This window comes from Diceros bicornis, chromosome 14 (assembly GCF_020826845.1).
Source record: "Diceros bicornis minor isolate mBicDic1 chromosome 14, mDicBic1.mat.cur, whole genome shotgun sequence".
NCBI classification, from domain to species: domain Eukaryota; kingdom Metazoa; phylum Chordata; class Mammalia; order Perissodactyla; family Rhinocerotidae; genus Diceros; species Diceros bicornis.
Genome location: NC_080753.1, coordinates 1,617,750 through 1,631,161, shown reverse-complemented (window position 1 = coordinate 1,631,161; position 13,412 = coordinate 1,617,750). Strand labels below are relative to the sequence as shown.

At 40.0% G+C, this 13,412-nt stretch overlaps 1 pseudogene; it reads left to right on the top strand.

The window, feature by feature from the left end:
• Positions 1-13,412, top strand: part of LOC131414220 (coiled-coil domain-containing protein 112-like) — a 61,591-nt pseudogene that overhangs the window by 25,783 nt on the left and 22,396 nt on the right.

Below are 13,412 nucleotides of genomic sequence, written 5' to 3'. Positions count from 1 at the left end.
GGGGAAATCAGCTCCAGGAGGTTCAAATGACTCCCACTTCTTAGACGGGTTCCTAAGGACTGGAAATCTGATATAACATTGTGAGAAGAGGGGCCAAGACTAACCAATTAGAATTAAATATTGAACAAGAAACACAGGGAGGGGAGTTTCGACACAAGTCCTCATTCGTTGGCTTTGTTGCTGTAGTATTAACCTTGGAAAGAGTCAGAGTTCTTTAATTTCCATGTCATTGAAGAGGAGCCAGGGCAATGGTCTGTTCTTCCCTGTGATTCACAGATTGTCTCAACAGAGAGGGAGGGAGCTTATGTTTAGCCCTTGTGAATGGGATTTTCCTTACCTTGTCTTATTTTATCCTCATATCAATTTTATCTCCCTTTTATACATACAGAAATTATAGATGGGAGGCAAATAACTTGGCCAAGGTCATCGGCTTTAAGGGAGAGAGCTAGGACTGAAACTCTGGAAGGTCACATAGCATCACGGCTGGTGGACCGCAGAACACAGAGTCACTGGCTAGTGCCCCGAGGAACTCAAGGGTGGGTTTGGAAGCATTTAACTGTTTTTCCAAGTTGTTTTTTTATGTTAAGGAGACACAACCAGCAACTACCCTGAAGCTAACCAAGTCTCCCTGCAAGAGCTACACCCATGACCTTGCCTTATGTTTAACTCGAAGATCTCTTCAGGAGGAGATTAAGCCTCATTACCATAATCTGCAGTGTACCTGCCTCTCCCTTTTGAATATTCACTCCCCAGCCAAAATAAAAGTTCCTGCTTCCCTTTGTTTTCGGACGCCATGACTTTGGAAATGATTCCTCATGGCCTCCTATTTGCCGAAAATACACTTTACTTTGTGAGACAACTTCCACTGGTGTAGAGTCTTATTTAACTCACCAGGAGGCGAGCTGATTTGGTTCAGTATCACCAGCTCTCAGTTTAGTCACCTAATTCTGTAAGACTTTGTCAAGTTGCTTCACCTTCTTGTGCCTCAGCTAACTCAGTGTTAAATTGGGAATAATAATCACACCTCCTCCTAAGGCTATGCTATGAGTTATTGAAGTAAGCATGCACAGCAGAGTTTCACACACAGGCATTTGTTATTGGTGGGAGTATAAATTGGTGTTCCCTCTTTGGAAGGCACTTTGGTAATTACTTAAATGTGACATTTAATATATCAGTATTATTATAATTGTGAATATTTGTGACATAATTGAAAAATATATGGAAAAATTAAAAAATTTAAACTGAAAAAATTTAAAATGTGCGTCTCCTTTGACACAGCAATTGTGATTTCAGAATTTATCCTCCAGATATACTCACACATGTGCACAAAAGTATTAATACATGATGTTCACTTCAGCACTGTTAACAGTAGCGAAGACTGGGTACACAAGTAGAAGCATGGATGGGAAATAGGTCAAAGAAATTAAGATGCATAGAATGCACTCTGTGAACTCCAAGATATATTGCTAATTGAGAGAGAAGGCGGCATGGGATACCATCTGTACAATTCTGTCGTTGGACTTAAATGTGTGTGGGTATAATACAAATATCAACACTTGTGTGTGCATTAAGTATGTCTTGAGCTATACACAAGGAGCTATTTACCACTGGTAGCCTTTGGAGAAGGAGGTTGGAGACTTTGGGATTGGGATTGAGAGGAGAATTACTTTTCATTGTATATTTGTCTTCATTTAATTTTTTATGCAAACTTTTTTTTTTTCCAATTAAAAGGAACCAATTAAAAAATACTACAGTAGCCAGCCTGGAGGTGTAGCAGTTAAGTTGATGCGCTCTGCTTCAGCAGTCTGGGGTTCACTGGTTCGGATCCCCGGTGTGGACCTACACACTGCTCATCAAGCCGTGCTGAGGTGGCGTCCCACATAGAGCAACTAGAAGGATGTACAACTGTGACATACAACTATCTACTGTGGCTTTGGGGAGAAAAAAGGAAAAAAGGAGGAAGATTGGCAACAGGTGTCAGTTCAGGGCCAATCTTCCTCAGGAAAAAAAATACTACAATATTTCATTACTGAACTAAGGAGAATTGCTAGCTACTCATATGCAGGTGGACTGAGTTAATCCCTCAATCCTGGTAGGCAGGACCGTTTTTTTTTGCTGAGGAAGATTGGCCCTGAGCTAACATCTGTGCCAATATTCCTCCATTCTGTATGTGGGTCACTGCCACAGCATGGCTTGACCAGTGGTGTAGGTCTGCACCCAGGATCTGAACCCATGAACCTGGGCCACTGAAGCAGAGCACACAGAACTTTAACTACTCGACTATGGGGCCAGTCCTAGCAGGACCCTTTTTGCACAGTCTGGGGGCTTGTGAGAATTGGGCTGCCCCTGGCAGGGCACCTTGTAGTCACTTCTGAGATCCAGAGGACTCCTCTGAGTGTGAAAGAAAGACTTGGACTCACTACGCTTTTGTCAGTAGCATAATTAGAATGTAAAACAAACAACTGGAATGCATTTCTGTCTTTCTTTCACATCCTATGACTTTCCTCTTTAGATTCTACTATTTCTTCAGCTCATCTCTGGCAGTTTAGGCTGACATAAAAAAATACTATAGACTGGGTGGTGTAAACAACAGGAATTTTTCTCTCACAGTTCTGGAGGCTGGGAGGTCCAAGGTTAAGGTGCTGGCCCATTCAGTTCCCTGAATTCCCAGTGAGGGCCCTTTTCCTGGCTTGCAGACAGCCGCCTTCTCCCTGTGTCTTCACATAGAGGGGGTGGAGGAGGAAGCAAGCTCTCTGGTGTCTCTTCTTATAAGGGCACTAATCCCATCAAGGGGCCCCACCCTCATGACCTCGTCTAAACCTAATTAGCTGCCAAAAGCCACATCTCCAAATACCATCACACTGTGGGTTAGGGCTTCAAGATATGAATTCGGGGAGACACAGTTCTGTCCATAGCACATCTCTAACTTTAATTTGAGCTAAAATATTGGTTAAGCTTATTAAATTTTATAATAGGATATTAACTGTAACACTGGCTTGTTAGTTTCTAAAATTCATGAAATTTCCTTAATTAGCCATACAGAATGCCTGCACTCAGGTCAACCGCCTAGAGTACATCATCTTAAACACCCTGCTTAAATGATGCATGTTGAAAGTCTGACAGAAAGGCAGTTAGGGAAGACTGTCTTGGGTTATGCAGGCATCACTACTCCGTACACTCCAAATTCTCTTCCTAACATCATTTCCTCACAAAAGATCTTCCCTGATACTAGATACAGGAGGACACCCTTAAACTCTTGACAGTAGTGTTAATTTTCTTTTTAGCATCTATCACAATTTGTAATTATTTTATTTTTATATCTTTTTTTACTTTATTTTCTGACTCCTCTACCAAACTGTAAGCTCCGTGAAGGCAGGGCCGTGACTATTGTGTTCACAGTGTGTCCCAGCACCCAGCACAAACACCTGTTAAATGTGAACCGATGTCCTTGGATCAAGGCAGATTACAAGAAGGCTACACATTTGGACAATGACATCTTGGTTGCTGCTCTTGTAGAACTGTCTCTCAGTTGCTGGACATGGGTTTTTATCTTAGGTTGCTCTCAAAACGAGTCATGCAAATTTATCTATTTGGTGTGAAGCCAATATTGAGGTTACTATTGATTATATCTTATTCCCTCTACGGCCACACAAGAGCTATGTCTCTAACCAGGAAAATTTCATCCCTCAAATATCTGTAGGTAATTATTTCAGCTAATGATATTTAATGAATGTTTCCTAATTTGTAACGTTTCCCTCTTCACCACAGCTAGGAGGACGCTCCAGGTTTTACGCTCAAACAGATCCACCCTCTTGACCTTTACGGCTGGCATATGGTTCCCCCTCTCTTCTGGTTCTACTTTATGAATCTTACTGTAAATATCTCCTCCTTCTCTTTGTGAATAATCCATCTCAAATACTTTCTAGATAAAATAAAATGTAAGTACATTAAATTGATGAGAATGAATTCTATTTTTCTATCTGTGTTATTGTTTTTCCATTTCACTAGGCCTTTACTGCTAAGATTTGAGTCCATGACATATTTTGGGTTTTGGCTCAATTCTATCACCATCTGGTCTCTCTCTGTCCTTAATCTTTTCCCTGTTTTCTCCCGTTCCCTCCCACCACAATGCTGTCACCAAAGACATCTTTCTTTCCCGTCAGCTCCTGCTGATCACACGCTGCCCCATGCGACCGGGCGGGGTGCCATCACAGTGGCTTCTTCTGCTTGTGCCTAGCTTTGCTGTCTCTTCTTCGTCCTACTTACAGCAACCTGTGGCTTCATCGTCTCTTCTTTGTTTTACAACACCTCTAATGCTCCCGTAACACACTCTTCTACTAATGCAAAATCCCATGTCATTTGTTTCCCCTTTAATAATTCTTGAAATCCATTTACTGATAAAAATCTTTTTAAGCCTCGGAAATAATACTCATCTACCACTACCCAGATTTTATGAAGTTATAGATTAGAATATAGTTATAGGGGCCGGCCCCGTGGCTTAGTGGTTAAGTGCACACGCTCCACTACTGGCAGCCCGGGTTCGGATCCCAGGCGCACACGGATTCACCGCTTGTCCAGCCATGCTGAAGCAGCATCCCACATACAGCAACTAGAAGGGTGTGCAGCTATGACATACAACTATCTACTGGGGCTTTGGGGAGAAAAAGGGAAAAAAAGGAGGAGGATGGGCAATAGATGTTAGCTCAGGGCCAGTCTTCCTCACACACACACAAAAAGAATATAATTATAGTTCTTTATTTTATTAATTGTATTGCCGAATAGTTCGACGTAACTGTCAATAAAGCATTAGCAGCAGTCTCTTAGCCCCCTGTGCCCCAACCAAGAACATGGTTAAATAATTTAATACCTATGTGTATTTTCCCCAAAGTCCTTTCAGGATGATGTAATGTAATAAATTTAGCAGGAGACAAAATCAGGATGGTGAGAGACAACTAGAAAACTGTAAAAACATGGCATCAATTTGGCAACTGATTACTTTTTTGTTGAGTGGAGGATGATAAGTGAAGAACCAAATCCGAGAAGAACTAAGTCTGAAACTTCGACGTTAAGTTTCCACAAATGTGCAGGAATTAATATGAATTATAAATGGGCATAGTGTTCTAAATTTATTGCTTAGAACAGAACATAGCAGGTACTAAATCGAACTGAAGAATGAAACTAAAGGAGACATCATAGGAAAATAAAGTGGAGTCTTGTAAAATTTAAGACCCCGTTTTTCATATAAATTGTTTAGTACAAGTTGTTTGACCAGGAGGGTGGAAGAAAATTGTGAGTCTCTTTACTTCAGACGTGGTTGTTTTCACGGACATGCTTCCGCCTGGTAATAAATCAGCTTGGGAACCTTTTACATAAAGAGATGTCCCTATAAATTAGCTCTTACATTTTATCTTAAGTAGTATCATCATAAAATATTTAATCAAGACACTAAAACTGTCAAAGTAGGTGGATAATTTGAGACCTGGTGTTTAAAAAAATCCAATTTTTTCATGTTGGGATTCTTCCTTGTATATAAATTTTGATCTGTGAATTTATCAGAACTTGACACAGTATTAATCAATAGATAATTTGTTCACAAATTATAACTATCACAAATGCTTGGCAATCACAGATGGTAATCAAATACTTTGGTTAGAAACTAACAAAGCAGACTACATTTAAAGAAAAGAACACACCTAAATGCTCTGTCTTATTTTGTTCTGCCAGACACACACGAAGTATTCTTACCGTGCAGCTGTTTTTTTTTCACTCTTATCTTTCCATATATTTCTTAATTATATTACAAATGTTAACAATTATAATAATAATGCTAATTAGACTTCACATACAAGACTGAATTTGATCTTGGCCACACCCTTATCAGGCAGGGGGAGGAGACAGATAAAGACACTGAAGTCTCGATGGGTCACTGGGCGCCCTTCTGTCCGGGCTTTTACCCTTCAGAAGGCAGCAGGAGCTCCTCTCGAGGTTATGCCAGGATCACCCTCTTGCTGCCTCTCCTGCGTGGCAGGTCCTTGTTTTCATCTTCCCTGGCTCTTTGATCCTCAGGCTGCAGAGTCACCGGTCGCTGGCTTCAGGCTCTTCTGCCTTGGTGAGGGCTCAGCTGTGCTTTTCTGCCTTTGACCTTCTAAGTTCCTGTCTGCTCTTTGCCTCCATGCAGCCACAGAGGCCATGAGAGCCGCTTCCTGCCATCCGCCCCAGTCCCTCAAGCCTATGGGCCAGCTCCGTCCAGCCTCCACCTCGAGAGAGAGATCAGATACTCAGCTGGCGAGCAGTGAAGTCCAGACGATAGCTCAAGTGAAAGCCCTTTTAGAAAATGACATTCAAATTGTTGAAAATGACAACCATCATAAATTCTTGACTATTATGAGTCATTACCAGACTGGCTACATTGATCAAAAAAACAATTATTATGAAGGCAAATCTTTGAATTCCTCTTACTTTTTAAAACTGAGATAATAAATTCCCCAGGTATAGACTTCAAACAACATCTGTGGACTTAATTAAAGACATGCTTCAAGGATGAATTCTTTTCCTACACTTGGTTGTCTTTTCGACAGATGATACATCCAAACAACAGGCAGGGAGCAGGTGTGTGGTGGTCTGAGTCTTAGCTGGCATTTGGCAAAACTCTGACTACAGAGTGAAGCCATTTGAGACATTGTCTGTGAGATTGATGATGTTAACGCACTTTAAAATTGTCCTTGACAAGTTATATAAAATGCACAATTCTTCTCCAAAGACACATCACAAATTGCAGCAAAATGTAACACATAATACACCTTTTCTCAGGGGCAAGGATCTCATTAGTTCAGTGAGGCACTTTCAGATTGAGTTAAGACAGGTTCTGAAATAATTCTACTAAAATACGTCATTGTAAACAGTTCACAGGGTCAAGTGAAAAGAGAAGCATGGATGAACAGAGAGGGCGCTATTTAAACAACACATAACCTTTTCCTGGTGTACAATTCCCCCTTCCATGTGGAGTGGGGACCTGGTGTGTTGCAGAAGCAGGTCCCAGGGGCTGTGAGAAGATCATGGATAATAAACCCGAATCCAGAGTGCCAGGCCAACATGCTGACCTGGGCTTCTTAAGCAGAGTGCATCTGCCTCGTGCACATGAAGAAACCAGAGGCACATCTTCCTAGATGGATTGGGTCAAGTTCTTCACCTCCTTGGCCCCCAAAGATTGATCATTTAAAATACTATTTTATATTAAAACAGATATATGATGAAGTATAATTTTAAATTCCCATAGGTTTTAAAATGAAGACAAGAATTCAAAGAAATCTTGTGCTTGTAGTAATTGGCCACCCCTCCAACTAATGGTATGTATCTACCTGCCTTTGACTGAAAGATACTTATATGGACATGTTGAAAAAGAATGGAAAGATACCAAGAAAGTGTATATCTGTATGGAGTCAGAATGCACAGGCAAAGCACAACCTCAGGAAGCCTGGAGCAACTCCAAAGACCCAGGCTGAAATCCACGAAGGCTGAAGAAATTTCCTTTCCTCGTTCCCTCCTTGCCTCCTTTCTTTCCATAAAACTAAAGCAGAAAATCAGGGTTCAGAGAGATTTTTTAGGACCAGTAAATCAAATCTTATTACATCAAAATTCTACAAGAGTCTTGAAAAGTGTTTTGCAAATGTTTTGTGGAATACTTTCAATGACAGAAAACTCATTACTTTGTAAGGAAGCTCTTTCTACCTTCCAAGAATGTGAATTGGTTAGGAGGTGCTGGCTTGGTATAAATACTAGTTTCTAAGCTCAGACAGTAAGAAGGAAAGTTGGCCTTAGAAGTCCATTTATCCTGACTTTTCATTCAGCATTCTTTTCATGAAAAGAAATGTATTTAGTGGAAATACTTGATTATGAATTGGTCTAAAGGAAACTGACTTGGCAGAACTCTGGAAGCGAAGTCCTAATTTAAGCCAGGGGAGAAAGAACAAATGACGTCACAGGAAGCTGTGAAATCTAACTCAGAAGAGAAGTAGCAGAGCTACCGACCACCTCCTAAGACCAGGCAGGAAGTTCTCACTCCACTTTTGGGTCACAGGGCTTGTTTACCAAAGAATATTTACTCCTTTGTTCCTTATCCTCCTCTCCTGGGTTCCAGAGTTTTTACGTGGCCCAGACATACACTATTACCACAGGGGGAAAAATATTTAAAAGCTATTGTCCTATTTTTGAATCAACAAAATTAAAGAATCTATAATAAATCACAACTGATTCTAGAATTCTACAAAAAAATCACATTGATTCTGTAATTACCCTCAGTTCTAGAGAGTCAAATACACGTCACTTTCAAAAACAAAAATCTTAGGACATTATTTTGAAGTGATAAAAGCATTTCACTTGTAACTAAGCAATTGCTTTTTCTCTCTTATCAAGTACAGAGCTTCTGTAAAGATTTTATTTGTATTTTGTACATTCTTTTCACAATACCCACCACTATAGGATATCATCACCACTCCCCTTTAATGCCATATTAACTGAAAATCTATAAAAAGCATAGGCTATGTATGAAAGCCAGCCATATCTGGGGATCCACGCCTGACGTTCAGCTCCTGCTCACCAGCCCCTAAAGTGAAGGCTTATAGTGGACGTGCCCAGTCCACCAACGTGCATGGAGTTCTGTCAACATCTTCTCATGTGAGAGACCTATGAAGAAAATCATCCTATTCCTACAATAGCAGAAGAAACTCTAGTGACTCGAACTTTTATTAAGCATGACTGGACATTCAAGGACAATGAGGCATGTGAGAAATACCAGCAGCATTAAAAAGAATAAGCAAGGCCAACATATAGAAAAACTGACTTGAGGAACTAGAGATAATAATCTGAGCCATAAATTCTTCCAAGTTTACATACAATAAGTTCAATCATTATAACAGGCCTTATGAGGCAGGTACTGTATACCCCATTTTATAGATGAAGACATTAAGGCACAGTCCACCCCTCTCCCTCTGGCACATTCACAGGCCCAGCCCCACACGCAGGGGACCATCTCGGTTCTGTAGTGCCCCCTACACAAACGCCTAGGCCCGCCTGCCCAGAGTGGCCTCAGCGATTCTAAGAGAAAAGGTGTTTGTGGCACAGAATGATGGCTGTTCTAGTACTTCAGATAGAATTCAACTTTTTCAGCTTCAAAACTGGAAGCAGAAAGCTGTTTGGACTAAGAAGGCAAAGATCATATATATAGCAGAAAAAATTAAAAACCAAGTTATTAACACAACCAAAAAAAAAAAGAAAAGACTTCAGAATTGAGCATCGTGTGGTGGAATAGTCAGAAAATAAATTATCAGCAGGAAAACAGAGCAAAAATCCAGCAGCAATTGGCCAAAATACACAACGATGGAAAGAGATGTCAGCATCAATGAAAAGAAGTGACACTCACATCTAACTTTGTTGAAAAACTCAGAGAAATAATGGAAACAATTGAAAATGCAAGAACACTTTCAAATAAGAGCAGAGGTTGATATGTGAAGAGCTTATTAAAGAAGAGAAAACAACTAATAATGAGTCAAGTGCCATATCCAGAAAAACTGACACGTGGGCTTTGAGTCGCTGAGAAGCACAAGGAGCGTTCAGAGCAACGTCAAGTGAAGTTCCTGCAGACACAGTGCCACATGCACTCTTCCAGAAGAAATGGCAGATTCTGGAAAATTCTTTCGGCAAACGGGGGTGGGGACGGCAAAGGCACTGGGTGACTATGATCACCAGACTTTTGTAGAGGTGAGAAACAAACATAAACAGATGCCAACATTTATGGGAGAAATTCTAGAACATCAACCTGGAAGAATACAGAATGAAGTGCAACGGCAGGAGAAACTGTATAAAATTTCTGACTCTAGAAGAAAGGAAAAAAGTCTACTCAGAATTGGAAAACTAAAAGCAGCAAAAAAGGAGGAAATTTTCAAGTTAAAGACAGAGGATATGCCCAGCCTTCTTCGCAATAAATAAGATGATGATCAAAAGTAAAAAAAGAGGAACAAAGAAGAAACAGACTGCCAGTTGAAGCTTGGGAAAACCAGAAAGTATACAAATGTCAATCAAATACGTTTCTTATATTTAAAAGAAGAGGAAGAGAAAAAGTAGCAGAAAGAGCACCAATGCCAGTTTAAACTAAAATTACTATTATAAAGTTATACCCAGGAGAAGAAAACATAGGAAGAATGTTTGAGGCTTGAAAAGGAGATAAGAGAAAAGGCAGAAAAGAAGGAGAAAAGGAAAACTGCTGCTGATAAAATTTCCAGGTTTCAAGAAAGAGATTTACATAAACTTGAATTGCAAATGCTAAACAGATAAGCAAAGGAAGATGAAAAGGCAGAAAAACAAAGAAGACTGGAAAAATTAGAAGAGTGAAAACGGTCGTAGAGATCACTGTAGGCTTTACAAACTTACCAAAGGTTGGAAAGAACGGACCAAAGATAGAGGACCATCAAGTTCTGGGCCACTTGTTCAAATTCCATGTGGGGATACTCCAACCTGGAGACCAGAGAATGGAGAAGAACAAGAGATAATGAAACTGGTATTGTCAGCATACTCAGTTGTGGGAAATACAGTGACTAACTATGTTTTTAAATATCACCAGGCTAATCAATTAATTGGTTATTAATTGTACTGCATGTGAATTGACAGGTGTGAAGTTCCACACTGATGTTGCTGATAGCATTTCCTATTTATACTAAGAGGACATTAGTGTATATGTTGTCTTGTTACTGATGTAAAAGCTATTGAAATAAGACTATGTCAGAAACATTATTTCATTTAGTGCACAGAACATTTAGATGATCTTTTCATGGCATAACAAAATTAATTGGGACAATTTTAGAGCGCCACCTTTTAAGCCAAAAATTTGCAACTTTTAGAACTTGGAGGTAAGTTAGCTTGAGAAACAAAAATGTGTTTTTTTTTAGAGTTATAAAATATGTTAATGCTTTTTCCAAGTTTAACAAATTGATAGTTTGGCAATTACTGCATTTTTGTATCATAAGCATTTTGTATTTGTTTCAGGCACAAAAAAGAAAAGAAAAAAAATGAAAAAGAAAAGAAACTAAAACACAGATGAGCTACCCAAGGACATGGAGCTGTAACACAGCCGGGATTTGCAGCAGGCCGGCGGCTCTGGGGTCACCTTCCCACACTGTATGGACTTCCTCCACAGCAGGAGACGGCAGAAATCTAGTGCACATTCCCACGGACGCTGAGGAAGTGTATAGCCTTGAAACAAGAACAGGATGCTCTGAGAAAGGAACAAACCCCAGGTGTTAAAAACGTGCCTGAGCGAAATGAAACAGGACAATTTCCCAGAGCTCTGTCAAGGGCTTAACATGTGCTGGGAAAATGTATGCAAAAGACCATTCCCTAGACATACCAGCACAGAATTTCAAATCACCAAAAAAAGAAAGGAGTATGAGAGCTTCAACTGAAGAAAATAATATTTCATTTACAAAGGAGCAAGAATCCGTCTGGCATCAGCAACCCTGGAGGCCTGAAGACATGGTAGCAATGTCTTCAGAGATTGTAACCAGTTGGATTCCCAGCCAAGCATGAAAGCAAAACAAAACAAAAAATCCAGACAGGCAGGATTCAGATAGTTTATCCCCATACACATCTTTTTAAAGGAAGTTACCTGAGAGTGTACCCCAGGAAAACGAAGACATATCCAAGAAACAGGAAGACAGGCTCGGGAGACAGTGATCTCAACTTGGAAGGGCAAGAACGAGACGTCGAAGGATAACAGGGATGCAGAAGACTAAAGACAAAACTGGCCAGATGGGAACAGGAGAATGGAGGTCTGGGTGAGGGGAGCCGCATGGACTAGTACGATGTAGAGTCTGAAAACGTGAAGGAGATGATCAGACAAATGATGCAAGAAATCCAAAAAGCAATTCAAAATTTTAGGCGAAAGTATGTAAGAAAGTCATTATTTAGAAATGAAGGAAATTGTAATGTTGCATAATTTTAAATAATTGGGGGAGTATAAGAAAAGTTCATCTGATTGACCTTGATGCTTGGGATTGTCCAGCAGTGGCACAGGAGGCGTACAATTGGAGAAAGAAGTGTAATTCCAGACCACTATTTGGCTCAACTGTGAACAATATTTACAGAGTAATAGTGACATAATGCTGATTGTTGGTCTCCATATTTTAGCATGAATCTGTATATGAAGCAAGAAAGATCTGGTTAGCATGGAAGCTTAAAAGTGTAACTATCAAGTCCAAGAGTAGGTGGTGCAAGAGAGGAGGTGGAAGGGGCAGGGATATGACTGTTCACATTGTTATCTTACAGAATGAGGAGGTAAGAAATACTGCTGAAGGTTGGTTGAAAAAAATTAGAGATTTAATTCTTGTTGTTTAAAGTTGCAAAGATAACCAATAGCAAAAAAAAAAAAGACAAAAATGGTAGATACTAAAAGGTGAAGAGGAGAAGACGGGGATGGGTGTTGTGAATCTATTTTCACTTTTTACATTGGAAATCAGTAGACATCATCTAAATGTGATAACTCATGCAACAGAAATATAATACTGTAACAGCTAGATCTTAAGTTAACATAAGGGAAGTCATCTTAGAGAAAGGAAGCAATGCTATAACTATATATCACCCTGACTCACTAGTCTCTGTGAATACATTCTAGTCTGCACGTAGCCTACATGATTAAGCCCTCTCACTTTTGCAAAATACATGATCTGCTAGTTCTATGACTCTTGCTTACATATATCCCTGTTATTGTCTGTAAAAAGACAATACCTTTGTTCTCTGAGTCCCCCAAAAACATGATGACCTCCAGAAAGAAAAATTCTGCATTGGTATCCATCAGGAAGGACAGAAGAAAGAGATAATGAGGCGCCTTAAAGTCTGTCACACCAGATGTTTGACATTCCTAACCCCCTTCCCTGCCCATTTCCCCTATATAACTGCCTCAAGATTCTGTATGATTTTAAGATGGCTCTTTAGGACACTAGTCCACCATCTTCCGATTATGCTAGCTAAACTTTCCTTTCTCAACAACCGGCTCATTTGCAATTGATCAGCACCAGATTACAGTGAGCAGAACAAGCCCCTTTTCACTTGGTTACAATACTACTATTTAGATTCATGGAGATAACCAACATAAATAAAGAGGGTGCTTCTGATCTGTGGGGCTCTGAGTGAGGAAGAGTTGTGCAGGGGAGCACAGAGTTTTCTTCATAAACTCTCTGAACTCTGATTTATTTCATGTGCATGTCTCAATTTTATAAAAGTAAATACAAAATTATTTTAAAAGCTATCAGTGTAGAGATGGCAAATTAAACCACAAGAATCAATTAAATTTCTTTGAGGTAGAGAGAATCCCGAGGCCCGTCCAAGTTAAAAGGCAGGCAGGGCAGTAAGGACACAGTGGAGGC